The following is a 26,542-nucleotide window of genomic DNA, read 5'->3' as shown; positions in this document are numbered from 1 at the left end:
TTGAATTAAATTTTTGTGGCAATGCTTTAATTAAAAGAAGCTGAGAAACAGGAGAATTGTTCTTCTCCAAATCTTCAATGAAATAAACCTGGTTTTGGTGCTGTCAACCTGAGATTGGATGGTTTACTCTTGAGGTTTAATTTATATCAATTATAATTACTGTCCCGCGAGCATAACACTGATAAATGTTAAGTGGAAAATAACTGCTATGATTTTTCATATGCAGGTGTGTATAGTTTGCAGACTGTTTAATAATGGGTAGCTAAACAGATATTACTACTGCATTATAAGACCAACCTATCCGACTCAGGTTTCAACATGCTATCCTTACTAGGTCCTGTATGTCCTTCTTGCATGAGAGTAAAATGAAGGGAACATAAATATATCTGACAAAGTCATCAGGGATTAGAAAACAGAATCCAGCAATAAATATGGTAATTAGGCAATTTGAGACTTAAAGCACAGGGTTCTTTGAAAATGCAATTTCAGGACTGAGAACCAGCACTGAAATTTTCACCATTAAGGAGAATTATGATAGAACTGAAACTTTTTAATGACATTTAAACATTTTTTATTGGGAATTTAATAACTTTTCTGCTCATGCTAGGGAAATTTTAATGATGAAGCTATGTAGAGAGTTTTCTGTGCATGCCACAGAAATGTGCATGCTCTGTCTGATCTCCAGCAGCTGAATTTGGACTTCTTCAACATTTTTCTTTCTGTTGCAGTATGATGATGGGGGACTACTCAGTTAGCAATGAGAATGTGGAGTTTCTTGATTAAAAGTAATTTTGGACAGATAACACTATAACTAGTTTAATGGATTTGAAACTTAAAATAATGTTTTGCCATTTTGCAGTATTATATTCCTCATTAATATCTACATACATTTTTTTGTGGATGGCGTTTTCTATTATGATGACATGTTAATAGAGCTAATAGTCTGGATTTTTGTAACTGGGTGTTTCCTGTTAAAGGACATATGATGTCTTTTTAAAACAGAAGTGGAACAACAAAAGATGCTTAGATAAATGCAGAACAGTAGAAAGTGTTCCTTTACATCCATGACATTTTTCTGCCATGTCACTGTATTCCTTCTGGCTCTCTAGACTGCCATCAGCTGCAGAACTGCTCTGCAGCCCATGGAGAAATCTCCTGGTCTTGCAAGCAATGGCAGAACTTAAATAGGAAACCTGTGTATGGCACCTTTGGGGAACGTATGATGGTAATTTGGTCATGGTGATGAACTATAAATTCTCTGTACAGGCTGGAACACTTGTGGGGACCATACTGAGTATAATTGCAAACTTTATACCCTTTCAAGTCATGCCAGATTATGAAGGGGCAGAAAAGCCTTTTGCAACAGTATTTGTAGCAGCTTTATGCTTAATTAGGACCCATTATGGATGACTAATGAAAACATAACTAAGCAAACCTCAACATAACTTGCAAAATTATCAAAACCTGCCTCGAAGGCTGGGGTGGAGGAAGGCCTGGTGTGTAATGTTCTGTTCAGTGCATAAATTGCTGTTCCCCTGGGCCAGATTAAGTGTAATCAGAGGTGCTCCAGGCTGGGGAGCCCTTGAAGTCAGTTTGGTGGGGTACCTAACATCCCACAACACCACCCCATTTTGCAAGAACCTCTGTCTCATATATTAAATGCAGGCATTATGGTATAAAACTTCTTATAAACCAACCAAGCATATAGAAGTTCATCTGAACTGTATGTACAGGTGAGGTGTGCTGTGCTGCTTTTGAAATTGTGAAATTAAAGATCGGCACTGACACGTTTCCTAGACTCTAACTTTGTAAATAGAAAATATATAGGTGCTCAAGCAAATATTCCAGGCAGTTTTAAACCCTTTCACCAGGGATAGGGTAATCAATATATCTTGTTTCCCTGAAGTATCTTATCCTCCCATCTGGCTGCAAGGCAGGAGGTGGGATAGAAAGAATTGTGTGCTGGTGACAGTTAATGAATACTTTATATATGCCTCAGAGAACAGACCCCCTGGATTTTTTTTTAAATCTCTTCTGTGTCGCTTCAGCTCTCCAGACTGATCAGTATCTCTCAGACAAGGCTTTGTCATCAGATTGCGGCCAAAGCATATTTTGGCATACTCAATACCAACAATCTGCTACTCTGCGGATAAATAAACATTTGCATCATTGTGTGTTTAAATACTAATCCTGAAAAGCATTATCTTCTATTTGCAAATGTCCTCATTGCTAGTCTGGGTATTCTTGGTGTCCTCAAGACAGTTTTACACTGAGCTCCCTTTCCTGGCATCTCACAGCATACATGATTTCTGTCTCAGCAATGTGTAACGTTTTGCTTTTTTAGGTTAAAAATTCCAAACCGAACCATGTCTGTGCAATTCAGCTACCTTTGCTGTCACAACTTTCACGCAAAGTCAATGCCACATTAATAACGATCCCAACCGGACAACAAATCTACAGCTCATCTGATATTTTTGGATTGCTGTTTCCGTTAAAATGCCACTGAAAGTACATGGAACAATACAGTGATGAGAGAAATAATTTTATTATTATATAGCTACTGCACCATTACGCTTTTCAAAGGGGAAACTCTGTTTTTCCATTAAAAGTGATCACACCTAGAACCCCCAAAACCTTGAAAAACCCTAAATAAACCCATATCCATGTCTATCTGGAGCTGGCATGTGTGTTTCCCCTTGAAATCATCATGCCTTATTTTGTTGTTCACAAGTAAATGCTTTATAGTGGGGATAATAAACCCAGAGAGGAGGGGATCAACATCAATCCTAGAATGTATTCAGCTTCCCAGAATAAATCCTCATGAGCCAGTGGCGCTGTGATCTTGTGCTGCTTTTTGTCCCTCAATTTCAGCAACACTGCAGTTGGGCTTGCCGTATCCCTATGTCTCTGTGGGACTGCCGGTTCATAAACCAGTGAATGAATTATATTCACCCATTTGTTTAGTTTTATCGTCTGTGGCAGATATCATATGGGAAATAACTTTGTGTAATAAGGAATTCAGGGCTGATGCTGTGTGAGCAGGAAATCGTATGAATGATAGCTGGTACTCAATTTGCTGTGTGTGCATCCCAGTCCAGTTTGGTGCAAAGAATTTGTACAAATGGACCTGTTCAGATTTTGTGTTTTTCAGAAAGGGCTCTTGTGGTACAGCAGGAATGGTCACAATGCTGGGAAGAGCGCCGAGGTAAGGGAAAGGCCTGAGTAGTAATGTAGTCTTGCAAAAAGATTTATTTTTTTTTTCCTCTCTCTGTCCTTCTAGCACTTCACCTTCAGAGAGCGAAAATGACGTGCACCAAGGGAGAGGGAATTAAGTACAATGGGTTAAGGAAAGTAGCAGGAGGAGGAGGCCCAGGGCGAGGGAGAAGCAGCAGAGGGCCCAGGCCCCAGGAGGAGGAGGGCAGGAGGGGCTCCAGGCCCACAGGCAGCAGGGATTCCCCGGCAGCCCTGCAGAGCCCCCGCTGGAGCAGATGTCCACCCTGCAGCCCGGGGAGGGCCCACGCCGCAGCAGGGGGACATTTCCTGAGGGAGCTGCGGCCGTGGGGAGCCCCCACATGTGCTCTCCTCCCTTTGGCCCCTACAAATGTTAAGTGCGTTGGGGGCGTTTGGACTGGAATGTTCACACAGCTTGGACTCTCTGAATGGGATTTAATATGCAGACAGTGAGATAATCCAATTAGACATCCACACACAGGACATTCCATTGTGCCATGACTTTGCTATTGACGGCTGTTCCAGTGCTGCAAAGTTGAACTTTGAACTCCAATACTCAGGTGCTAAAGAAAAGAAAAACTTCTAATATGATGCAATTTACAGCAATACTTGGCATATGAGACCTTGGAAGCAAGGTAGCCTGCCTGGAAGCCAGAATAACTTTTTGTTTATATAATATAATTAATCCTGGGCATTTCTTTTGGTCTCCAGGCATTATTCTAGCTGTTTATCATGGGGAGAATAACACTATCCCTTTTGACCAAACCCAAATCACACAGCATTTTATAGGCTAAGACCAGCACCTTGGTTTATAACTGGAAGGTAAATGGCAAGCAGCGAGGATTGTGGATTTCTAATCTTACTGTGTCCCCAGTGAACAACTACACTTAATAATCAAGCTGCATTCTGCCTTTGCTCCAGTGCCTGAGCAGTCCCAGTGCAGGGCCTCGTATGGAGTGTGTTTCAGCAACCTCGCTAATTTAGTTAAACAGGTGGAGGAGCTGGTCAGTTAAAAACGAGAACAAAAACAAAAAACACACCATATATTGCTGTATATGATTTGGTTGTTAAGGATGGGATTGGAATTTACAACTGCAAAGACTCTTCAACATATTTGCATGCATTATGCAAATGTCCTTGAAAATATATTGACATATATTAAATGCAAAGTCTGTAATTTGTGGTACAATCCTTTACATGGGGGAATTTCTAGATGGATGCTCGTTAAGTTTTTCTTTGAAAATGTGTATGGTAAGTATTTATATAATTAGCCAAACATGCAAACTGTAAGGCTAATTATTTTGATCGTTTAATTTCAGTTGTGTAGCCCAGTTCTTAGAATAATTGCTGGACTAATCTTAATTAATTATTTTACTTCTTTTGAAGGCATTATTAAAGCTACCTTTCCTTTGGGAATCTGAATTTCCAAGAGCAGTGTATAGAATATATATAGAAAATGTCCCAGGCACTGTCGCAGTGCTTGGTGTTCGGGAATAAGGCACTGCCAGCCCAGGGAGCGTTTCTCACCAGCCAGTGCTAAAGGTGTTCAGCCAAGTCGTGTGAAAAGCAGCTGCTCTGGCAACGAGTAATTCTCAAATGTCCAAGTGCCTGTCTGGGCCTGGGAATGGCTGAGCAAAGAGCAGGAGCCACCGCTGCCTGAGAACATGTGCGGAGGACGTAGACCGGGGGAAGGCACAAGCTGTATTTTCTGTGTAGGAGCAGCCTGAGCTGCATGCATAACTTTACTTAAAATGCAAGGCTGGGGGGAGCTTCACCAGGGAAACAATACTTTTCTCCAGCAAAGTCAACAGAAAAATATTCCAACTATTTGAGTGGTGGCAGCATTTTACCTGGAATCTTTAGGTCATCTTTAGGTCATATTTTTCTAAAGTGAGGCAGTATATCTGCAAACAATTGTTTGTTTGCGTGTGTGCATATATATCAAAATTTTCAGAAGCAAAATATTACAGGATCTGTTTTGTATTTTCTGTGGTAATACTGTTTCCAAGTTATTTTATGCCTTTAAATGAATAGTTCTAAAAACACAGAGCTCTAAAGTCAGTGCTATGCAGGAAGTTACATGCATTGCTCACAGTGGTTTTAATGTTCATGAAATCAGCCCATGGATTAAAAGTTGTGAACCTGTTAATTTAATTCACACCACCACAACCTTCCTACCAAAATGCAACACTGTCATCCCAAATTACCTTACAAAAAGGAAATTAATATAGATCTATTTATTTAATTTTTGATTCTCAGAAGTAGAAGAATCGTTTTTGTCAAAAAATAGGGAGAAAAAAACAATTTGAGGCGAGAAGCAAGCATGAAATGCTTTAGCCCAACTGGATAAAATGAGATATAAGCAACAGAAAACAGAAACTTATCACAGAAAATGTTAAGCAACCTTATCTCTCTTCGTTGCTAGCAGCTCCATCTGTTATACCTAGTAAAAATACTGAAACCAGAAAAGCAAACACAGCAACAATCAACTTTATTTATTAAAATAAAGATGCATAAAACAGCACTCCTAAATCAAAATGTCCTAGAGGAAGAAAACCAATCTCACCAGGCAAGGTTTCCAAATACTGGAAGAACTCTGAAGGGAGTTGCTGGAGGCAAAGTACTGCTGTTTTGTAGAAAGTGATACAGCCTGAGATGCAGAGGGCAGAAGGATTTCTGACACACTAGAGGCTTTCTATAAAATATTCCAATTTGCATTTTCTATAGCAGTATTGGAGACCACAGTGATTATATTCTCTTTTCATGAAGTGAGCTTTTCTGAAAGTATACTGGTCAAAGTGGTTTGCCCTTTCCCTACATTGTACAGGAAGAATCCATTCTGATGGTTAATCATTAAATGGAGTCCTTTGCATTTTCAGGTACCGTGTGTTTCCTAAAAGAAGTGGTGCCTGAAATGAAATGCCATGTATTCAAGCAACCTTCGCTTGCAAACATGCTGACAGTTATGTAAGCAGTGGCAGATGAATCAAGTTCTGTCTTAATAACCAATGGGGCCATTTTATTTGCAAATAATGAAATGGCACCAAGGGTACCTTAGGAAATAGGCTTCTGGTTTTGTGCAGGACGTTATCTGAGTTACCTAAAATATGTGTTCTGCTATGTGCTTGTTGCAGATAGCAACATTTTTTTGTTCTGTGCATTCCTAGACAATTAACCCAACTTGGAAGTCCATTTATGATGTCAATAATCATGTGAATAAAAAAGTTTTGGTTGCCTAGAAAGAAGGAGTAGGGACTTTACATGAACAGATCGATTAACCTCTTTTCTCCAGCATTGTTCAAATGAGGTTGCAGAAATTGTAATAAGCATTGATATTTCCATTTGTGTTATCCATTGTGGATTTTTTAAATCAAGGATTTGAATCAAGTCAAAACTTCGCCCAAAGCAAAAATCAGTCCTACGGAGAGAAATACATCACTGCATTTGATTCAGGCAACTTCCCATCTTCTGATCAAAAACAAAAAAAAGGTCTTCCTGCCAGCCACTTCACTTCACAGCCAGGCATGATCAGTGCTTTTATAAAATACAGTGCATAGTTATGCTAAAGTTTATGGCCATCTGCTTAGCTGAAGCAAATTTTGCATTTTTTTTTGTTAGAAATATGTACCAAAAGAAATGTATATAACTTAAATGTTTACAGGACTAGTGCTTCCATGTTGATGTTTGTATTCTTGCACAGAAAGTTTGTAAAAAGAGCCTCTGAAATGATATGAGTTCCAATAATAACATGCCAGAATACGCTGAATTGCTTAGCTGCACCACCAGCTGTGGTTGTGTGTGTGGATATGCATATGTGTCTGTCCAAAATAATTTAGAAACAGGAAATAACAAGGGTTGACGCTCTGCTCCACCATACAGCTGAGTAGCCCTGATAACTTTGATCAACTTTCTACTAGGTTTCAATGTAGGACCCCCATATAATCTTGCAATCAAGTATCAGCTCCCTACACCCACAAGATGTGTCTCTGAAGACATGTTGTGCTTCCTCTAGTCTTCTGGCACTGGCCTGTGGTCATCATACAAAGGCATTACAAATCATGTTATGAATGAACTCCAGCCTGATTTCCCTGTGATTTGATCACAGCTTGAAGAGGTTCTAAAGCTACCTCAGTGCTCATAAACCAAACAGCGTCATGGCACAGGGCTGTGCTCTGACCTTGTCGCAGTTTCACCCTGATGGGCAGCCAGACTCCACCACACCGCTATCTCACTTCCCCTCCTCAGACAGAGGAAGAGGGGGAGAAAATACGATGAAAAGGGTCTCAAGAATTGATCCCTGCCTATTACTAAGACCACAGCAGCGAGAACTAACCAAACTAAAACCACCCTCTTCCACCTTCTCCCCTCGAGTGGCATAGGGGAATAGAGAATGGGAGCTGCGGTCAGTCCCTGACGCTTCGCCTCCACTGCTCCTTCACGGTCCCTCCCTGCCCCTGCTCCATGGGGTCCCTCCCACGGGATGCCGTCCTTCCCGAACTGAGCCTGCGGGGGCTGCCCACAGGCAGCAGCTCTTCAACAACTGCTCCCACACGGCTCCGTCCCACGGGGTCCATCCCCCAGGAGCAAACTGCTCCAGCACGGGGCCCCCACGGGCGGCAGCTCCCCCCAGACCCCCTGCTCCTGCGTGGGCTCCTCTCCACGGGCTGCAGCTCCGGCCCGGGGCCTGCTCCTGCGGGGGCTCTCCATGGGCCGCAGCCTCCTCCAGGCCACATCCACCTGCTCCACCGGGGGCTCCTCCACGGGCTGCAGCGTGGAGATCTGCTCCGTGTGGGACCCGTGGGCTGCAGGGGGACAGCCTGCTCCACCAGGGGCCTCTCCACAGGCCGCAGGGGAACTGCTGCTGCGTGCCTGGAGCACCTCCTGCCCTCCTGCTGCACTGGCCTTGGTGTCTGCAGGGCTGCTTCTCTCACATTTTCTCACCCCTCTCTCCCAGCTCCTATGGCACAGCATTTTTTTTTTCCCCCTTTCTTAAATCAGCTCTCCCAGAGGCCCAACCAGTATCGCTCATGGCTCAGCTCTGGCCAGCAGCAGGTCCTTTTGGAGCAGCTGGAGCTGGCTCTGCTCTGACATGGGGCAGCTGCTGGGCTCTGCTCACAGAGGCCACTCCTGCAGTCCCCCACTACCAAACCCTTGCCACATAAGCCTAATACAGTCCTGCAGATAGCCTTATTGTTAAATAATTTTCATGCTCCTTAGCCTGGTTCGTTCCACACTAACTAGTGCTCTCCCAGAGATAGGTCTGGCATGGATTGAGGGCAACATGTAACAATAGATGTGGGCTTGGCCACCTTGTGCCGGGGCCAGGAGCATGGAGTAGGGGATTTAGCTGTATGTACGTATGTGCTGTAATGCCACGTACTGTACTTGCAAGGGTCAGAGAATGGCCCCTCGCCCATTTTAATCACAGCCATGATCTGAACAATTTGAGGCCAACTTTTTTACATGGAGCTTTTTCATCACTAAGCCATAAAAAATTAAATAAAAAAATAACACCTTAAGCAAAAACTTAAAAAATCTGGCATTTTGCTCCTTTAATACTTCCCCTCTGCATCTGCATGAGAAAATCCAAATTAATTTTTACCTTCCCTCACATCAACACTTGGGCTGCACTCATTCCCATCATAACTTAAGGAACTCTTCTATGTTTTGGAGTGAATGAAACTAATGAACTATTTTTTTATTATTTTATTTTATTTCATTTCATTTTATTTTAATTTTATTTTTTTTTTTTTGCCAGGGTTGCATTTATCATTTTCAGTTCTAGGAAGATACTGGGAAATGTGATTTCTCAAAAAGCCTTTATGCCTATAAAATTGGGTGCACTGCTCATGTCAAGCACTGTGGCTGGTCCTTGGCAGCAAAGATCTGTCTGAACTTGCACAGGTCATGGAGGTTGTTGAGACCATCACCTCTTCTCCCCATTTCAAATGTGAAAGGACATTTTTCTCATGTCTGCCTGATACGCCAGAGCTTTACAGATAACCCTGCTGCCCTGGCTTTAAGAGTTCATTGGATGTGTTTGATGTTTTTTTATTTCCTTTTCCTGACTATCGTTGATGTCTGGTCACTATAAAAGAATGAACCAAAGTTCTGTGAGATCAGTGATCCATGTAAATCTTCTAGGAGTTGATTTGATTGAACGATTTACATGATTTTGTGCACTCACCTCTGTATAGCCAATTCCAGTTGTGTAGGGATTGGTTTAAACTTGTCTTTTGCATCCATATCAGAGAGAAACCTCCCTTTAGGTGTTGATGAGCCCATGGTAATAATTTCATATGAATAATCTTGCTGTGGTAGGAGTGAGACAGACAGAGAACTGGTGTTTGTGATTTTGTCCCCATGTTGAACCTGGAGTGAGGTGCCTGTGGGGAAAGAGCTCACATGTTGGAAGCTTATGGGATCCTGCCTGTCTGTGATGAGGATAATCTCAACCCAAGTACAATTTTCATTAAATCTTCCATGTTTTACTGGAAATTTGTGGATTCTTATCATACCCCAGTGGTACGAACCCCTCTTAACATTTATGCAGGCGGTCTCCCTCATCCCAGTTAATGCATCCAGCATGCTACATTTTCAGAATTTCTGGCACTTACTTTCCATGTCCAGGAAACCCTCAGTCTGGAGACTGCAGTGTTTATCAGATTTACGGATTTGTACCTTTATCATTCATACAGCTGTGGCTGGTCTTGAGTTGCTGTACTCAAATTGGTTCCTACCTTTTCTAACGTATTTAACTTTGATTTCCTGACACAATTAACAGCTACAGTATGATTTTGATTTTCCTGTTGTGATGGGATGAACACTAACCCATTTTCATGGATAGCTTCCACCAGGGTAGGAGGAAGCGTGTGTCTGTAGGTGCCTGGTTCAGCTTGGTGCTGCTGGTATGAAAGGGTAATAGTGAGATAAACTGCAGCTCCTTTAGAGCCTCCATTAGAACTAATTAATTTCACCATTGCTTTATTTGCTCCTTTTATGTACAACACAGGGTATACTGACTCCTCTGTCTTTCCTCCTCACAAAACCAAAACCTGTTTTTTTTTTTTGTTTGTTTGTTTGTTTTCCCTGTGTTCTCTGAGGGTGAAGACCACCCTTAAGGCAGATGCTAGTTAGCATCTTCCAGCTGTGGTTCTGCTTTTGGCGGCTTATGTGACAGTGCAGATAATTCACATTTACAAGTGCATATAAAATGAACTCTTGCACTAGAGACAAAAGGACTCATGGTCTTGGTGAGCTGTCTTTATGTTTTGCTTTGTTTATTGAGTCAGTTTGTGTGTCCCTGAATTCTGATGCTCTTTCTGTCATTGCTAATCCAATGTCTTTGGGTCAAGTTTTGTTTCCCTCTGTCATGTAAAGCTTTTGGAGTCCTTCACCTCTAATACTATACAGCTGCAATGAAGCGTGCTCTCCGAGACATTTCTAAATACATACTCATTTTGCTTTTTAGCTGTGCCAGGTATTAATCTCCAGTTTCATTTCCTTATTCTGTTACGAAATTTGAAGATGTTCACAATGCTGCCTTGTTTTGGGCATGGAGTACTTTGCCGAGATCTTTTACAGGTCTTGTAGACTTATGGTTCCTGGTTTCAGAGATTGCAACAAGACACTTCATAGGGCGTTAACTTTTACTGCCACAGATAGTGAGGAAAATTGCTTTCTGTTTATCTTTATCTGTAATCTTATTTGTGAGAAAATAGTGGCTCAACCTTTTTAACCTTCTGAACTTCTGTATGTGTTCAGACAGCTGCAATGTTTCACTGTCTTTCTTTTCTTCTCATCAACCTGTTCATGAAGTGTTATCTTCTGTTCCCAAACAGAATGTCATTCTTCAAATTACTGGGACTGAATGCAAAATAGATAATATTTAATCTCTGTATGAGTAACAAACACTTTCATCTATCATTGGTCAAAGTGAGTGCTGGATATGCAACATGAGAGGTTTTTTAAACAATGGATCTAGTTTGGGGAATGTGAAATATCTGTTATTTTCTTTGTACTCTGAGTTTCTCCCTGGGCTCACAGTAAGTAAATCAGCTTCACTGATCTAATGATGGAAATACCAGTAAAAAAGAAGGCATTTCTGCTTATATATAAAATTACCAGTAGATTATAGTTAGGGTTATTTTTTTTAGTCAACAGCTTTTGTTAATGTTTTGATACTCTGTTTATATAGTTATACCTAAAACTAGCTAAATATCCATGTTATTGTGGGTTTTGTACAACATAGAATATCACAGATCAGATGATCTGCAAATGTAAACCAAGAGAGATTCAGTGGTGTCTGAATCTCCTACAGAGCACTGTCTACAGAGCACTATTGGTTTATTAATCAATATATCAACTAGAGATTTGTCACTTTATATGTAGAGGTACATTTATACATAAAATAACTGTAGGTAGCCTTACATATCCTATATATCAGTGGTCATTGGGTTGTAAAGTTCTTTACACTCAAAGAGGAGAGTTGATAGATGAGGTATGATGAGCAATTGTGCAGAACAGTGCATAATACAGAGCATTTTACTGTAAAATTGACAGCATAGATCAGTTCAACAAATTAAACCATGACTGCTCCACAAAAAGTTGAATACTGACAAGGGATGTGTATGTAGTTGTGAATGTATATACACGTATGTGTGCAAGTATATCTTTAGAGTGATGGTGTGCCTACATGTACATGTGTGCTCTGCAATACATGCATAATATCAAGTAGAATATACAGCAGAACTGGGGACATGAACAGGAGCAAAAGCAAACAAACAAAAAAAAAGTGTGAAAACAGCTGTCTCCAAAAATCCCCTTGCTTTTCCTGGCTGTAGGTTGCCAATGTTTCCTAGAGACTGCATAAGCTACAAGGCTGTGCATTATTAAAAAGGAAGGAACAAGAATCCCTCATGAGGATTCAACATGAATGTGCTCTTTAAAGAGAGGTTGATGATGCCTGTGCTTGAATGTGTTACGAAACTGTGCATGGTGAAATCTGGCACTTTTCTATACCTGTACAGTACAACATGCACAGAGCAGTTCTTCGATGCCTTGAAAAGATCTGTGGAAAGATACCTCATTCAATTTAATTCTTCTCCTTGCCAGCATTATTGCATTATTCTATGTTAAATACAATGTGCTCTTCAGCTTTCTTCCTGAAACCATCATCAAGCTCTACCAAATACTCCACTGCCCATATTTATTGGAAGGTATGGGCTATATTGTAGAATACATGACAAAAATACTATAAGACTCTGGATCCTCCATGCAGGCAAACAGGGTCTTTAGCATTTGCCATATACAATGATATTCATGGCACTCCCCTGGGCTATATACAGAGGAGGAAGACAAGAGATTGGGGAACATAATTTAAAGATGCCTAGCAAATCGCATTCACCACAGTCTGCTATGGCACAGCTGTAACTTAGCAGCCCACTTCTGTGGTGCTGTTTAGCATGCTGCTGAGAAAATTGCACAGCCATTTTGAGTCTGCCAGAACTGAAACTTTCCTTTGATGACTGAGAGGTGTCTTGACCTGCAAGATCTGTTTGTGGCTAGTGTCACTGCTCATCATGTGCAGGTACAATTGTAAAAGTGTTTTCTGCCTGGCAGTCACCAAGACAGTGGTTCCGCTGACTAATCGGTGAGTTTCTGAAAATGTTTTTTAAGTTTTTTTTTCTTTCTTCGTACTTTTTGTGCTCAGAGATTAAGCAGAGCAGAATGACAGCCCTTGATTTGCTCTCTGTTCAACATGAGGGAGGCATATTAACACAGACGTGGGTGGAAGAATCAAGAACTGAAGTCTAAATCAAGAGGAAAGGCAGGTTTTGAGATGGGCTGATAACGAGTGATACAGCAGGTTATGAACAGTTAGGCAAGGAGGATGAAGTAGCACCAGAAAGGCCATCTCCCCTTGGTCAGCGAGCATCTGCATTTGTTGGCTTTGGCTTGATACGACCACCCCTCCCTGCTGCCTTGCTAGGAGACCTCTGACCTGCTGCCTTTACAGCTTGCTATTTCCGCTATTAGATGTGATGTCTTAAAGCCACTGAGCACCTCTGGATGTGATGTCATGTTTATACCCTGTACTAAACATCTCGGTCCCCCCTGTAAACTGATTTACCTGGAAAAGTAGAGGGAGAAGAAAAATAGTTCATCAACATGTAGCTAATGGGCTACAAGACTAAGTTAGTATCAATAGAGAGAAGGTGGATTTCCAAGTCTGGAAAAACCGAAATACTCCAGGTATGAGTTTAAAACCTTAATAAAAACAGAAGGAAATGCATGAAACCAGCTTTATGGAGTGAGGGAGTTAACAGAGAAGTAACTCACTGGTGACACAGAGATAAGCCACTTAGGCTGTCAGCTCATGATGTATTCATCAAGTCATCTCAGCTTAGATATACTCAGTAAACCTGTACGTCTTAGAGCTTTTACCATCTATGCAGTCTGTTTTGGCTGTTTTTTCATCTCCCCCTAATTTCAGAGGAGTTACAAAGAAGAGTCTACTCCAGTCTGTGACCTGGGTGTTTATTTTGTAGCTAAGAGGTCACCTTTATACCTGAACAGCATCCTTACCAAGCTGATGTTCTTTTCTCAGGCATTAAAGCTTTGGCATGATAAGACAACCTGAGTTGAAAGTTCATACTGAGGAGAATGACATAATGGGCAGCACAGAAGCAGGAAAAAAATAATAATATGTAGTATCTTTTCCCATGACTAGAACAACATTTTGTTTATGGTCACTGGAAGTAACCAGCACCACTCAGTGGTAGTAGTAGTGATGACTCTTCAAGCATCCGACTATAGCTGCTAGAGTGTAAACCTCTGTATAGACACTACAGGGTAAATTGTCGTGGTGCCTATAGGTTTCTATAGCAGATACAGGCTTACTCTGCAGTAAAACTAAGTGAATGTATACCTACTGAATAACTCAGAGCTGTCTTCTTCTTTCAGAGTGTAACAAAAGATGGGGAGAGCTCCAGATATGGCTAGCAGAAATAGTATCTACACACACTCTTAGTTCTATATGTAGTCTTCTGAATGGACAATCTCTGAAGGCAAACAGTCATGCTAGCATGAAGGTATGAGGGTGGGTTTTGGCCAGTGCAGCTATGGCTTTCTTGCGTTCTGCCTCTCTGCTACGGTCGCTCAGTGACAGCAAATGCAGTCAGAGCTGCTTAAAAATCACTGGCTGCCACACGAAAACTAGGGAGTGTGCTCAAGATGTGGAGCTGACACTTCAGGGGTGTATGCGTCACCTAGAATTCGGTGCTCTCTTTTAGCCAGCCTGCTTTGGATTTATAATTAGAACGTGAGGGGAAGATAGCAATCACACTGATGTAATATTAACCACTCTTATTGGGATAAAATGTTGTGCAGCTACAGAGCTTTTTACTTAGGAATCTCAGCCATCACCAGGAATTTCTTTAAAACCTGTGATCTGCATTAGGTAGCTGGATAAGCATTTGCAGTAAAATAAGCCCAGCATAGTTGATGTGAATGGTGTTTCTGATGCTGGGAAGAACTGCAGACACAGAGTTTACCTGTTTATCTCTAGTTATATTTGGTAATATTCAAAGATAATGAAACTTGGTGATAACAGTCACACTATGAGAACTGTAATATAACTGTAATATAACTACAAGGTGAAATGCTTTGTGTTTATCAGATTGAGAGGTGCAGTAGCTCCAGCCCAAACTTGTCTGTAACCAGCATTCAGTGGGATATATTTACTTGCTAGCACAACTCCTGCAGTGACCTCCAAACAAGAGCCAAAATACTATTCTCCTGCATGTGGGAGGCCAAGCCTCCGTCTCCAAGCGTTGAGCAGGGTGTGTTTGTCTCAGTAAAGTTCATGCATTTTGCATTGGTAACAGTAGAGTTTCATTCCCCACCATGCTCAGAACAGAGCTGCAATGCAAACACCTCCGAGCTGGAGAGGACCGATGTGTCAAGGCACAGCCCAGCCTGGAGGAAGAAATCTGTCTGGTCTAAGGGCATTGCAAAGGATGACCCTGCGCAAGGTGGTCCACAGGAGCACACAGGAAGATCGAAATGCTGATGAAAGGGAGGCTTCCACAAGTCTCTTAGCTGGTCTGGGGAGGGTTGAGATCCTGGGGGCTGTACTTATTATCTATGAGCTGAAGATGTGACCACCTATCACCCAGATACAATATTCAGTGTGCTAAACCATGTCTCAGCTCTTTAGCCACCAGCTTCTCTTTAAAGCCATATAATATTTATTCTGATATGCTTTATTCCTAAAGCCTTACTCTGAGATGATGTAAACCAGTGTAAGACAGAAGCAGCCTTTTTTTTTTTTGCAACATAATTGTAAAAACAGTGAAGGAGCAGAATCAGAATTATCTCTGCCAAACTTCCATCCCTGGATATATCTCATGTAAGTGTGAGCAAGGGTCCTTAGGTTAGGAGTGCAGCTTGTTGGGGACTGTGTGCACATGATCACACGCTTGCATATACAAATAAATATGTATGTATCCTATACACACACAGAGACATATTTGTGTGTATACATATATATAAACCTTTCCTTGTGTATGTGTGCTCTTTTGTGTCTGTGTATACATATGTATTTATATGGAGAGAAAAGAGATTGAGTATGTATGAGAAAATAATTCAGTTCTCCTAAGAGCTGAAAAGCCCTCTGGATGTGCTCGCCTCTTTTTACTAAGTACAGAGAGACTAGGGAGACTGAAAAAATGCTATTTTTAGTAATAAATTTCCTAGCCTGTGCAACTAATACCATTGTAACTTATTACACTGAAAGTTATTTGGAATTTAATTAACTTGGCTTTTAGTCCTGATTGTTTGCTTTGTTCTTTCTTGAGCAATGGAAATGAACTGTGTACTTTCACCTTTATTACAAATCAGTGTCCAATCCCTTTCACTATTACATTCTCTTACACGTACGTAGTGGTGCTGTGTGAGAATATAGACATTTCTCCTGAAGTCAACAATCTTTTGTGTTAACAGAAAGTAATGAATAAATAAAAATACAGGCAGCCTTTCTGCTGTGTAAAACAGTAGATTTTATTCTATCTTTGTTGATCAGAATTAAAAATAGTCCAGTTCAGTTCTGCCTTTAAAACTTGTCATTCAAGATTTCCTGGATGTGATCTCAGGGAGATGATAGTTTAAGGTCTGCACAGAACACATTGTGACTTTTCTTTCCACTAACACGGTTCTCCTAGTTGTGACTCAATGCTACAAGTCCAATTCAAACAAGCGAGTCCACACCACCCAAACCTTCAACTCCAGCCAGTCCAGACTAGTTTTTGCACACTTTGTCAAACCCCAAATGCAGAAGAAGATGGCTTGCCTTTCTGCAACAGGCACAGTGACCCCAGATAAACAGACAGAGCTGTAAAAAGCAGGTCAACATAACGTCTTCTAAATGCTCTTTCTACTTAACCGCTTATTAACATTTTCTTCTCTTAATTTAAAGCCTGCATCAGAGATGACAGCTTGTTCCATAACGAGGAACATTTTCTCAGTTCTGCCAACAGGTGTTGTTGTTTAATGTAGGAAGATTGTATTGATAAAACATTGCCTAAACCAATGGCAGTATCTACCGGTTGATAAAGTTATTGTAGTAGTAATTATCCTTAAAAGAACAGTAAAAGCATAATTGCTTTTAGTGACTAACTGACACATGAAAATAAGGGTTTTCAGTTTCCTGGTCCCTGAAGAGGGGCAGAATGTTTCAGGGCTCCCTACAGCCAGTGGAATTCATTGCAAGAGGCTAAAGACAGCACTTTGCTCTCTGCTCCTTGTTCATAGCACTCAGCTTGTTATTCAGAAGCTGGTTTGTTTCTGGAAATACCTGTGGGTGAGCATTTCAATTCTGCTGAGTTTTAGTCAGGTAAATTGTGTTGCATTTTGTATCTGCTAATACTCAACAGAGACAGCCAATTTCTCCTAAATCTGAATGTTGGAATTGCTTCTTGATCTCAACACATAAGTGATTTTTATGTATAAATGGCAAAATACTTCTCACATTATCCATGGTGACACTTCATGCAGCCACTGGCCTGCTATGGAGGACAAGTGTGACATTTCCCCAGACCAGGACTTTATTTCTGCAAACAGCGCTGCCACTTACTTGCTCCGCATTCTGCTTTCCAATTTGCAGATACTCCTTCTATAAGGAATGAGAAAGAAGAAATCTCAGCTTCAAGATTGCACTGGACTTAGTACACATCACTGCAGAACCTTTGACAGATGGAGATGAAATAGTGAATGCTGCTATCAATAAATAATTGTATCTTCCAATCGCCCTTTCCTTTTAGAGGTAGCTTCTATCTGGCCTCAGCTAGAAAATGCCATCCATGTTTGGTTCTGCTGTATTTCTGTTTCCCATCAGAGATGCTGAGGTGTACTTTGGTGCTTCAGTGGAAATCCCACTCAGCATTACTTGAGAAATGCTGTTAACTAAACAGCTTGTACTAGTTATCACAAAGTCTAAAAGGATATCGGACTTTTGAAAATTTATCTAAGGCAAAGCCAACTGCTTGAGATCAATGTCCACATTGCAAACTTCATTCATTTTGCTTTTACATACCAGGGAATATGACTGATTTTCTCTATCTCAGTCTCTTTGTGTCCACCTCAGTAGGATGTATCATTTGCAGCCAAAAGAGAATAAAGACCCATGAATGCAATTCAAATTCTTGCAATTCAGTTTTGTCATCTTTTCCTCAAATTTGAAAAACATTTTTATTAACATAACACTTTAAAATCTACAACATATATTTCAGCCCATTTGTAGGTGGGCTCCTTTATTAAAACACAAAAACCTAACTGCAGTATCCTATAATAACGGTCCTAAGAGTGGCAGGGAAATTACTGTAATTTCCCTCCTTTAAAAAATGGGCAAAACCATCCACAAATTCAAAACACATTTCTGTGAAACTATCAAAACTCCTTTTTTTTTTTTTTTTTTTTTTCATTCAAGAGTTCTATTTCCAATGGTAGCATTACAAGCACCACTTATTGTCATTACGGCTCTTGGTTTTCAGGAGCTACATATTAGAGTTTAAAAATGTGAACCACAAGTTGTCTATAAATTAAAGAAATTATCTCTATAATTGCATTTCATAATACAGTGTGAACAATCGCCCTATTTTCATATTTAAAAATAACATTCCAGGCTGCCACAACATCAACGGGTAAAAAGTGTACAGGACATGAACAAAGCTGCCAGGCTGCTGGGACTGCGCTTCCTCAGTCTGCTTCCTCACATTTTAAATGTTAACATTGCTTTCACCTTCATGCTTCTGGAAAAGTACATGAGGGATTTGAAACTGTTCGTGCCCTCCACAACCACATCATGTCAGTGCATTGAACTCTTTGTTTTTCATGTGACCAAGCGAATGGAAAAGGAGAGGGTGAGTGAGGGGTGGGTAAATGAGCCCTCTGCTCAGCTTTGGACACCAGGGAAGGAGAGAATGCATTGCTTTGGGAAGAGTTAATCCCTTCTAGCCAAGTTTTGCTGGGAGCGTGGCTTGCTGCGTCACAGTGACTTCCCTTGCTGGCTGGAAAAGTTTGCCACTGCTGTTTACTTAGGGCCGTGTCCAAAAGCATTGTTGCAACCTGTCAAGAGCTGCAAGTGCTGCGGTGCTGGTTCTCAGTGCAGCCCATAGGGACTGACAGGGAGCACGGAGCACAATATCCCAGCGAGGCGGAGCTGAAACAACAGGAAATGCTGAGACCAGGCTTTATTAGCTAATTGTTCATTTACAGACTTTTGATTTAGGAGCATTTTTTTAAGGTCTTCCAAAGGAACGGTAACTTCTGTGGCATGTCAAAGGGTGTTCTTTCAGGCGCGTTTCCCTCTCTAACAGACTTACAAATTTCCCGACAGGTTGGTGCTTACTTAGCTCTGAAGTTTGTTTTGTGTAACAAAGTGGAAAACAAATTTGCCCAAAATTAAGTGCTTCCAGGCCGCCCCACATTCTTAAATAAGACCCAGATATTGCAAAAAACTATGACCTCCCTACTGCTGTTGCACTTTTTGTTTGTGTTTCAGCGCTTGCAGAGCCAAATTCTGTGTCTACAATGAGCCTGTTTTTCAAAGGCATGCCATGGAGACAAAGGTTGAAATCTAAATCACTTCACAGCAGTCTGCAAGTCTGCCTCCCTCTTCTGAGGTTGTAAATGTGTCTAAGCAAAAAGCAACAGTTCACCTATCTGTAAACAATGGGCTTGGGTGAAATAGCTTAAATAACTGAAAAATCCTTGCTTAAAACAGAGAAGGAAATTCTGGTTCTGGGCACCAGCCTGGAGTACTTTGGGGCTGGATTAGTATGCGGGATGTAAAGAAATGAAAAGGCAGACCGTGGCTTAAAAATGTCATTGCGCAAACATGCATGCATATTCTCTCAGGCCCTGCCTTGTGGTTCAGTAATGCAGCAGGCAATGATAATGATACAATTTCATAGCTGCACTAATCCTGAGGGATGCACAAAATGCTTGACAAACTGATGTTCTGTATAAGCAATAGGCTGGGCCTTTCCTTCTCATCTGTAGAGAAGCGGAAGAGATTATAGTACAAATATAGCAAAATCTGTCTGGTAAACTCAGAAGCATGTGGAAACAATGCATTCCATTCAATGAGCACATTAAAATTTGTATTAATAAAGAAATTCAGACAACTTTACACTTAATTAGCAGACAAGCTAGAATTGTTCCATATTGTTTTGGGGGAAGCAGAGTGCTGTAATAGGAAACAGAAATCACCTAGAAGACAGATAGACCATTTGTATGCATAAATTTGTGATTCAGAAGAGAATAAGAAGGTCTCTGATCTCATTATATGGGAGAGAGAGAAAAATCCAGCCTTGGCAAACTTATTTATGAACCTTGTTGTCAAGCTCTAATTTCCCCTACCATTTCTTTTGCTTTTTGCTGTTTGTTTATGACTTTATGAATAGGTATGATACTAGGTTATTAAACCATGCCATGTTAGAATCAAGAAACGTTTGCCTGAGTAAGAGGTTATCATATCTGAGCAATGGGTTTTACCTGGCTAAAAATTGTGGTCTAGCAAACTGGGCAGTGTTTTTGGTTAAAGTCTCTAAAGATAGAATGGCTTTGAGGGAGCCTTACTTACGTGATTTGATTGACTCTGAGAGAAATTGTCCTTTTTTTCTAAGATTATAATTGGAAACATTGTCAGACAAGGTGTATCGTTTGTTTGGATAACATGAGGCTTATGAATGACTCCCCTGTGACCAAACTGATCAAATTCAGTTAGCTTCTTGATTAGTATTAGAAAAAGATAGTTTTTTTCTGTGCAATGTAAATTTGCATGTTACAAGGCCAAAAGTGTTCACAAGCTTAATACATTGAGATATCAGCTGTAAAAAGACAAGAACAAGATTATTTAATAGCCCATCAAAAGCTTGCAGAAAACTTCCAGTTCCTTCCCATCTTTGAACAAAGCAGTCCAAAAGGCCAAGAAAACAGAACATCTTGTGCTGTGAAGGTCCTGACACAGAAGACACAGCTGCTTTGCAATGTTATCATCTGTTTTTTCCCCTTGACATATTTCTACAACTATCATCAAAAGTTGTTTATAATCTCAATGACAATTTCCTATGAGAAAAGAATCTCTCTTAAATTGTTCTCCATGGTCATGTCAACTATGATATATTCCAAGAATATGAAGTGGTAGCTAACAAGCATCTCTGTTTCATATAGGAAGGGGTGCAGGAGTAGGATGCTGGCACAGATCTCCGTGCCCAAGAAATGATACCTGTACTAGGGAATCTGCAAGACCATGAGGCTGAGACTGCCTAATTCAGCACTGAGCAAAGGTAAGTAAGCATGCTGTGAGGTGATTCCTCATCTAGCCCTCTCCCAAGAGCAGAGCTGGAATCCCAGGTAGAGCAGACACACACCAGCACCTCCACTCATCAGAGTAGCTGAGCCTTTTACCTGTAGGAAATCAGGCTACAAATATTCATCATGGGAGAGCACCTGTGACGCTGCAAAGTCATGGATTATTCAAGGTCATTCAGTTGGCAAAGGGACAGATGCTATGGGCATCTGGAACATACACAGACTGCTCATCGATGTTATGAATTTATTTATCTCCTGCAGGTTTTGCATACCTGGCTGAACTAAGTGGGTCAGACAAGAGGTTGTAGGATTTGCATTCACTGTAGGAATTACAGTTTCATAGACTTCAGAAACTTCATTTCCTGAGGAAATATCCTATCTTGATTCGACATGGTTCATGAAGGTGGCAGGGAGAGGACTAGAAGCCTTATAGCAAAACGAACTTGACTCAGAAGAGAGACTGGTGTGCTGAGGATTCAAGACTCACATGCATGAAAGAGCCCTAGAAAACAGTGAAGAAGTATTCATGATATCCATGTAAATTTGGTGAAGAAGCACAGTGTAAGACATTCTGATTATCTCTTTATTATTTGAAAGCACATTTTTTTCATTATGTTTTTATTCAAGTGACAATGCTATTGTTCCAGTAGCTCTGTTAGAGCTACTGAGCTGTGGCTTAACCCTGCTGTTACCCTGAGAGAAGAAGGAGGAAGAAGCTGAGCTAACAGGAAAGCCTGTGGAGGGACCTTTCAAGCTGCAGAAAACATCAGCTCAGGAGAGAGGGAGAGACTGAAAAAGAAGGCTATGGGAGACCTAATTATGGTTCCCAGAGCAAAGCTGCTGGTCAGAGCAATTAGCTCTGAAACTAGAAAAAGCCATAACTGAAAGGAGAACAGAGGGTTTATTTTAATTCCTCAGTGCCTGGGAGCACTTTGGATGGGAGGTAAAGCAATACTTTCGCTTTCTAAGCAGATCCTTAGAAAGGTCCAATTCATGATATACCTAGGATGCTGGGGCCACTGGATGGCCAGGACTGCCTCTAAGCCCCAGCTCTTAATTACTTATTATGACAGATGGTGGGACAACTGGAACGTTACATATGTTACATTACATATACAGGAACATTACATATATTACATTAATTACGGAGAGTTATGGTGTATAAATATGTCTGCACAGGATTTTTTTTTTCTTTTCATGCAGGCTGTGAAAGGTTGTTCCTTTTTGTTGTGGTCAGGGAGGAGCTGACAGCCTCATCAGACTTCAAAGAACCTCAGACTCCCAGTTAGCGAGAAGCCCAGAGCTCTCATGAACCAATCTGTATAGGGAGGATGCCTTATAATATTGCAGGAAGTAGTTATGAGGCATTCACTGCCATCTGATTTCAAACAAGTCACCTCATTTCTCTGCTGCAGTTCACCATTGATAAGCTATGCACAACACATCCCCGATCAACTTGCAGTGGAAAGTCTTTTGATTTCAGATTTAGCTTGTGAGAGGCCAGGCCAGGTAACAGAATAGTGTGATTTAAACCAAAATGTGATTATTAAGGACTATTTTCCTCTGTTGAAATTAGCAGAGAAATTTACTTAATTCTTTGTCCTTTAATCAAAGCATTAGAGTGTTTCAGAAATCTCTAAATCAGGCTGTGTAGAGTTACAAAACAGGAGAAATTCACAACTGTGCCATTTTTCTTTGCAACTTCTTTATCTCAGTGAAAGATATTTAAGCAGACCTGTCACAAAGCACACTGCTGTAAAATGATGTATAAATTGGCATTTCTGTTAGGAATTCTTGCCATAAGTTTTGCAGCTGAGAGGAAGGGCAGAGCAGAATCCTGTTGAAAAACATTGGCGTTGGTGGTTAAAACAACACTTTAAAAACCCCATCCTTTTAAAACCCCATCTTGTGTGTTTACTAGGTTGTACTATGTGACACTTACAATCTGTGCTATATTAAAATGTTTAATTAGAAATATGAATTATGCCTTGCATTGTAGCAGAAAACCACCATAAAATGTCAAATAACATACACTTTGATAGTCTCACGCTATCAGAGCAGTCATGCGTAAATTCAAATCCCTTTTCAGTGGGACAATGCTCAAATTCTTTGATGAATCTAGGCCCATGCATTCAGCAGCTTCTTCCCTTTCTCAGCATGGGTTTAGTTATGTGAAGCCAGAAATGGCCTTTGTATGTTCAGACTTCGTGAGCACATTCAGCTGGAATCTAGCCTTGTGCCTAGGGTTAGACCTCTGCAGTAATTCAACTCTGCTTGTTCTGGCTTTGAACAAAGACAAGCAGGGCTACGGAGTTATGTTACTCACTACAAGTTGAGGAATTGGCTTGCCATGTGGCATTATTCTCCCACCCCTTTTCCCATAGGAACCGCACAATGTAAGTTAAGCTTGTGCCTTTGCCATTATCTTGCTCTAGTGGCTTGATTCCAACACGCGGCTGTGTACCACCTCATTATTTATACCCTGCTAGCATCTTATTCAGTACCTCAGCTTCCATCACAAATGTATTGGGATAACTGCTTTTTTCCTGGATAAGAAGCTCATTATAATTGCAGCTTCTCTGCAGGGGCCAGCACCTCCTCCCTATGAATATGGTAAGGTGCTCTGAGTGCCACCTCACCTGCAAATGGTATTTTTCCTTGCAGAGTCACTTCCCGTGGGTTGCAATCTGCTATTGAATTTCTGCAGTAATATTTTAATTTAATAACTTAATTTAAGATTTAATGGCTTTCTTTCCTGTGCTTTGTAGTATAATTAATTCATGTGATGGGAACTCATTAGACTTGGGGATCTGAGATGCATCTGTGCACGCAAGGGCTATAAACACGTAAACCTATGTTAGGGCCTATTGGAGGTGGGCATGTGCAAAACTATTCAAAGAATAGACTATTTATCCTTAGGGATAAACAGAAACTACTTTCTTAATAGTTGGGTATGTCTTTTAATCATGTCTGTGGTTTGTAATAATATTGGTAATACCAACAGAAGTCTGGCTCATTGATATTTAAGGTGGCTGAGCCCTCGGCTTCCTGAGCATAGAAGATATGGTCCAATACCTCCAAACAATCTCTTTCGTGCAGGTGTGTATGCCCAGGACTTGTGGGCACTTCTCCCCCTTGAAAACTTAGCTCAAGCAGATATTATAGACACCCTGTGAGCCTTACACTGAACAGACCACCATAGCACTCATCCTCTTTGGCTTATGTAGAGCTGTGGTGCTGTGCATATCCCGTGGAAGTGATAAAGCTTGTCACCGTCACTGAAAATCCTGGACTGGGGGAAGAGCTGTAACTTTGGTGTCCTACATCTCCAGGGAACACAGTAACCTCAAGGCTGTCAGCTACGTGAAGGCAGAGTTTTCTCTCCCCTGTTGGCAGTTCTCTTCTTCTGTGATCTGATGAGTTAAATGTTCATTGAGACAGAAAAGACAAATAGCTCTGGCCTTGTAACTTAACGGTGAGCACATTTGCTCAAATTCTGTGTTCAAGACCATGTTCTAGACTAGGCAGAGGAGAGATTTGAAATCACTTCCCAGGTAACACTTGAGCTGCCCATTTATCTGTGAGCCTGGCTCTGGTTCTCTCATTTCTTCAATTTGCAGTGAGGGCCAGCTCCAGTGAGAACCCAGCTCCAAGAGACAGGCTGTAGCCCATGACACCATGACTAGGTGTGCACAACAGCCTATCCCACAACTCTACATTTCCCTCCCCTGCACATCCCATTCATAAGTGCATTGCTTTCTTGAGGAGCTGAGGAACAAAAGCACAGGAAAAAAAGAAGAAAAGAAGGGAAAAAAAAACAGGATCAAAGAATTATTTTTTTTTTTGGGGGGGATGGATTTTGTAGATATGCTTGCCACTGTGTACCCAGTGCTCAGATGCCCACCAGAGTGCTGTTTCCCTGTTAGACATGCCCTATGGCTGTAGTGGATGCACTATAAAGAAGAATGCTGCCAGCTGCCTTCCATGTGAGCCTTCTCCGTGGGTTGTGCGTGAAGACCTATTCTCCACAGACTGTTTACATAAGCACTGCACTCATTTCTCTGTATGCCGTCAGGGTGCCTTGGTTCTTCTCTCTGGAGGCTCATCTTCCTCCGTCTGATATCTGTGGTGAGCCAGGTACACTTGTGTACCTGTTTTGCTCAATTAAACCTTTTCCAGGGATGTGAGTCATCTATTTCATGGTCCAGAACATCCTCATTTCATTTCCCCTGCCCTCTGGTGACGGACTTGATTAATACTATGTAAACACCTTGAGACTTCATTGCACTAACCACTGTACAGAAAGAGCAGAGCTTGTCCCAGAGTGCTTGTTCTGAATAGGACAAGATACAAGAAGCCGAGGAGCAATGAAAAATTATACCCCAGACTTTTATATGCTCCTGAGTTAACTTGTTTCTTAACAGTCCTGGTTAATTTTCATTGATAAAGGTGATACAAGCAACAAATTCAGGCTCCACCACAGTGACTGACCACAGGCCTTGGTAACCTAGAGTGACTCAATAAGACAAATGAGTCTTATTGACTGTGTGGCGTGGATTTCTAGCAAGCTCCAGGTGCTTCTAATGAGCTCTGCCTGCTCTTCCTGATCAAAGGGTGCTTTGAGTTCTTTGTTTCCATCTGGCTCCTGATCAGGAGGATCAGGTGCCGAAGCACCCTATCAGCAGGTGCTAGGGAGAGGCCTGTGTAACTGCTGGACCTGGTGTACAGCTAGCAACACGTGGCCAGCAGATGCAGCAGTTTGCACAAAAGAGGATAGAAATTCTGCTGAGAACAGCATACAGATGGTGGTCTGAGGAGGTCTGATGTTCACTAGAGGCTCGAACCTGAAAGGCTGCTGTGACCCTCAGACTATTACCCCCCTGCTGCACTTCTATGTGGGCACCGCTGACACTGCTGAGGAGCCCTGGAGCACATCACAAGTGACTTCATGGCTCTAGTGGCCAACAGCATGGGCGTCCAGGTGGTTTTCTCCTTGCTGGTGAGCAGAAATGGCTTGAGATGCACTGGATGGATTCTCCTGGTCGATGAAACTGGTGTTGGCAACATCAATTTGACGTCAGTGACCACAAGATCTTCAGTCCACATTCTTCTGTGGCCACAGGATCCTCAGTCCACCTTCTTCTATAAAGACAATCTGAGCAGGTGGTACTGGTGGGTAGTCCTCCTTGACACAGTACTCTAGAGATTTGAGCATAGTTTCAGGAGAAGGACTGCAATTTGAATTCCTCTTATGCCTGGGGATAGGGAATGATTTAAATTCCCATCCACCACTTCCAGATTTTCGTGGAATGAGGACTTTCATGAGTGCACTTGCTGGAAGTGATCCAGGGCAAAGCAAAGAGAGAACTGATAAGGGAACCTCACCGCAAAATCCAACTGCTCAGAACAGCCACTTGGGAGGGCAGAGACCTCATCA

This window comes from Anser anser (genome assembly GCF_964211835.1).
Source record: "Anser anser genome assembly, chromosome: 2".
Classification (NCBI taxonomy): domain Eukaryota; kingdom Metazoa; phylum Chordata; class Aves; order Anseriformes; family Anatidae; genus Anser; species Anser anser.
The sequence above is the reverse complement of the archived record's forward strand: the minus strand, read 5'-3'. Positions refer to the sequence as shown.